This window comes from Artibeus jamaicensis, unplaced genomic scaffold (genome assembly GCF_021234435.1).
Source record: "Artibeus jamaicensis isolate MK-2021 breed Jamaican fruit bat unplaced genomic scaffold, CSHL_Jam_final scaffold_1283, whole genome shotgun sequence".
NCBI classification, from domain to species: Eukaryota; Metazoa; Chordata; class Mammalia; order Chiroptera; family Phyllostomidae; genus Artibeus; species Artibeus jamaicensis.
In genome coordinates, this window is record NW_026522028.1 from 6,773,206 (window position 1) to 6,778,327 (window position 5,122).

The 5,122-nt window shown below is 37.4% G+C and overlaps 1 pseudogene; it reads left to right on the forward strand.

Annotated features, from left to right (window-relative positions):
* Positions 1–234: 234 nt before the first annotated feature.
* LOC128625961 (uncharacterized) lies at positions 235–356 on the forward strand (annotated as a pseudogene).
* Positions 357–5,122: the final 4,766 nt, after the last annotated feature.

The following is a 5,122-nucleotide window of genomic DNA, read 5'->3' on the forward strand; positions in this document are numbered from 1 at the left end:
TAAAACTGATACAGAATGTCTTTATTTATTTCTACATATGTATTTATATACTTACATCTTATCAACTGGCTTTCCAGAACCATAGAGGTGCTGTACCAATTTTTATTCCAAATAATGATGCTAGAGGGTGTCTGTGTCCCCAAGCATAGGACTATAACATTTTTAAAAGTACATTTGCCAATCTCAGAAACAAAAAACAAATAAACAAAACCTCTCATTTAAAAAATTCCTCATATCGCTTCTCGGCCTTTTGGCTAAGATCAAGTGTAGTATCTGTTCTTATCAGTTTAAAAAATTCCTTATTTCCTCAGGTATTAATGGGATTAAACCCTTTGATATATTACTGGTTATCTTTTTTCAAGGTTTACTTTTGTTTTTATTTATTTATTGTATTGTATTTTTATGGTACTATTTAGTCTTCATATTTGTCCCCGCTCCCTGTGATCACCACACTGCTATGTCCATGAGTCCTTTTTCCTTTTTGCTCAGTCCCTCCACCCCTTACCCTCCCTGCCTTAATGGGCATCCTGCTATCTATCAATGAGTCTGTCTCTATTTTGCTTGTTAGTTCAGTTTGTTCATTAGATTCCATATATAAGTGAGATCATATGGTATTTGTCTTTCTCTGACTGGCTTATTTCACTTAGCATAATGTTCTCCAGGATACATAGTGTCTTATCCCAGCCTGATAACTTACAACGCAATTTCCTGTGAACTGTAGATTAGTAAGTCTGACACCAGTTCCCAGATATTGCATTTGTTTTATTTGTATTCATATAAGAAGTGAAGGAAGCCATCTTACATATTTTTGCCCTGAATATTTAAAAATAATAAGCTAGTCCTGGCTGGTATGGCTCAGTTGGTTGGAGCATCATCCCTTAGCCAAAGAGTTGCACATTTGATTCTCTATCAGGGCACATAACTAGGTTACAAGTTCAATCCCTGGTCCCGGGCACATATGATCCCCAGTCCAGACGCATATGGGAGGCAACCCATTGATGCTTCTCTCTCACATCGTGTCTTTCTCTCTCTCCCTTTCTCTCTTCCTTCCTCTCTCTCTAAAAAGCAATGAAAAAAATGTCATCAGGTAAGGATTTCAAAAGATAAAAATAATAAGCTAAATGGAGAACATTTACTTCCATCTTCTAATATTTTCAGATAAAAATTAGTAAAATTACCTCATACAGTTTGGATTTCTCTAGGAGGATTTCCTTGTTAGCATGCAAGAACACTATTCAAACTCTCTCTGTTTTCCAGACTTAACTCTACTGCCTTCTCTACTGAATATTCAGCAAAAAGCTTAGGGCAAGAAATCTAAATTCTTAGACGATATGACCAAATGATTTCTTTCTCCATTTGGGCTCTTCCAAATTTCAATCCATTTTGCCAACCAATCATGTCACTAAAAGCACAATGGGCCTGCTCCTCTGACCACCCACACTTCTCATCAGTTCTGTTTTTTTTTCTTAAGATTTTATTTATTTATTCTTAGAGAGAGGAGAAGGGAAGGAGAAACAGGAGAGAAACCTCAATGTGTGGTTGCCTCTCATGTGTCCCCTACTGGGGACCTGGCCCACAACCCAGGCATGTGCCCTGACTAGGAATCGAACTGGAAATGCTTTGGTTTACAGGCCCGTGCTCAATCCACTGAGCTACACCAGCCAGTGCTCTTTATAGGTTCTTGTTTCCAACTATGGAAGTGTCCATGGCTCTTTGTTCACCATTAAAAAGGCTCATCCTTCTATGGAATTTAGTTCATTAAGACTTCTCAGAATTTGCTGTTATTCAAGAGCTTTATAGATGCGTGAACTATGGTTATCTTATTGTATCTAGTTTGTAATTGCTACCATATGGTTTTCACATCATTCTACATTCTGGACACTATTATCATATTAAAAAATGTTTAAACTTCTTAAGGGGTTGTAGGTTGAGAAAAAAAGCAGTCAGAGATTTGCAAAAAATCTGAAAATAATATACTTTTAAGGTCCAAAGTCAGAATAGATCCCATCACAGTTAAATTTAAGAAGAATGCATGATGATGATTAAAGAACCTCTTAGATTTTATAAAGATGCTGAAAGCTAATGAGAAGTAGGAAAGTCAGAGGGAAGTAAAAAGTTTGTAGTTTAAGAACATCCTTGAAAGAGGTCTAACTTTGCTCCAACATAATCCCCTCAACAGAATTCCAAATGAAATGATAAACTCCTTAGTATATGTGGAAACCTGAATACCAAGGATACTACTGTATAGTTGTCATGTGAAATTTCATAGATATTTGCCAAGGTCGAAATAGTGTAGCACCAATAGTGGCAGTAAGCCATATCTCAGTGGTCAGGACCTGAGACAGCCAATGTCAGTGTTCAACAGACCACATAAATTGCATTTTAAATACCCAAGAAAGCATTTGAAATTGTGCATACTCCAAGAGGGGCATGGAAATGGTTAAAGAAGATCACAAAATATATAAAGTTATATGTAGAAGAGATTATTTGAGTTCACCAGTACTCATCTGTTCCTTTACACTTCCCAGACTCTCTTGCAGTTAGTTTGGCCATGTGACTAGTTCTGATAAGAGGTTATGAGCATCCCTGTGTCCTTCCTATTTGAGGAAATGGGAGGGAGGTGGGGAGCAAGGGGCAGGGGAGGCTGGGATGGGAAAAATAGACAAAAAACTGTACTTGAAAAATAACTAAATAAAATTAAAAAAAAAAAAGAGGTTATGAGCAGCGCTGACAGTGTGGCTCAGTTAGTTTGGTATCATCCTGAAAAATGAAAAGTTGCTGGTTTGATTCCTGGTCAGGGCACTGGTTCGATGCCTGGGTTGCGGGTTCGGTACCCATGGAGGCATGTATGAGAGGCAACCGACTGATAGTTCTCTCACACATCAATATCTCTCTCCGTCTCTCTCTAAAAAATAAAAAAATAAATACAAAGAAAAAGAGGTTATGAGCAGAAATGGTGTGAATCACTTCAGCACCAAGTGCTTAAATATAAGGTGTGCCTACCTGTGTTGTCCTTCTGGTGGGATATTGGAGACTACATACTATAGCATAAGAGGGAAGAGAAATGGATTCATCTAACATTATTTGAAAGAGAGCTGCCCAGGAGAGTCCAGACCAGGACTAAGCACCTTAGACTTAAGACGAGCAAGGTCTTTATTCCTGTAAGGCACTGTTATTGCAGGTTTTATTTATTAATGAAGCAGAGCTTAGCTCAATGTTAATGTTGTCCACACTAGTAAGTTCTCATCTGAAACCTGGTTGATATCAATCTATGATGAAATTTAAATACACAAATCAAAGTTTTTGAGGACTTTTGATGGCACCTTGAAAGACAAATTTTATATCTGCTTAATAGAAAACAAATCTGGTTTTGTATTTGTTGTCATGGGTTTTATTTTTTTAATTCCTTACTTCTGGTAATGTATATTATATTTTACAAGTGTCATCTGTGACAGATTGAAAGTAATAAAAACCAGTTCTTCACCACTGAAAATTTGATAAACACTGGCCATTCTACCCTGACTAATATATCAGAGTAAAACCAAGACTATGTTAGTTTTAGATTGAGAAGGACTGGACATCAACTATTTTTATCTGAAGGAAGGACAACTGCATAGGTCCCTAGCAAGTTAGCTGCTTTCTGTGGAGAGAGAGAGAAGATGGAGACTGCAGGAATTAACCATTTTTAATCCTGAAATAAGTGTGTACCCAGCATTTTATAAACTTCCATTTTTGACCTTTAAATAAAATAATACTGTAAGATAGAAAATAATTTAAGTCATAGAAAAAGCAAATAAAATGTCCACATCTCACCTCACCACTTGGCTTTAAGGCAGCCAGAGGGGTAGACACCGTCATATATGAGTTTCCTGAGAGGGCATTTTTTGATTAATGAAACTTATTCAAGCTTCTCCTTCTCCCCTTTTTCCCAAAAGACACCTCTCATCATTTGAAGCAAAAACGATGACAATGATCTTCTCCTCTTCATCTTCATTGTTGATGACTTCTTATGAGAGGGCAATTATAACACTGTGAAAACTCATGAGATTTTAAGCTACCCATCCTTCCCTCCCATTACAATTAGGTAGTATAATACTGTGAATTCTACCGAGGCTTTAGCTGCCAATCTTCACTTGTCCTAATAAAAATGCAGTCCATAACACTGTGATGTCTTGTAAAACTTTAACAGCCCATCTTCGCCTAATCTCAATGACGAGTGTAAGCAATTCATCACAGGAGAGATTTTCATTGTGCTGGATTGGTGGTGGTCCACTTGGCATCTCTGCTTTCATTCCCTCCTAAGGGGGAACTATAGTGGGAACTATGTTTGTTCATACCGCCTTCAGTTCATACGCCCAGGTTAGAACTTAGTCATTAAAGGAAACCTTGGGCAAATTGGAAGGTAGAAGTGAATCTGAAGCTATTACTGCTCAATGCGTCATGACAATGAGAGAGGCAGGTGTCTAGTTCCAGACCACTCTGTATGCTACCATTTTGTGGGGGGTGGACCTTTCCTGGATTTCCCCAGAACTGGCATCTCGTTCACCCACTCCAAAGCTTCAGACTGACGTCATAGTGACTGTTTCTTTGATCTGTCAGCTGAATCCTTCCAGCCCAGCACCTCCTGAATTACCATATTAATCACTAATTGTCATATTAAACTTATTTCTTTTATTCTTTTACTGACTTTTTTTCATTCCAAAACCAGACTGATAATTCTCAGAATTTCTGAGTAACATCAACACTGTTATCTCTATGTATAGTTCTCATCAAGTTTATGCCAAACTAAAGGGTTTTGGTAAAAGTTTTTACAAAGATGAGTGTTGAACAGTATGTCACTGATTAAGATACCACAAAAGTATTCATACTCCACCCATAGTTATAATAGGTAGAAACACAAATGAGGTATCATGAGGGGGCATCCTGACATCTCTCTCCCAAATGTGAATTTCTTTCAGATCATGATCTTTTGACAACAGATAACATAGCACAGAGTGATTGAATTATATGATATTGCTGGGATGTGACAATTTTGACGCATGGAAACATTAATGTCTTATTGTTTAAATGAATGCTATGATAATCTCTCCATTCCAATGGCATTTTAGTGGAAAGCACACCA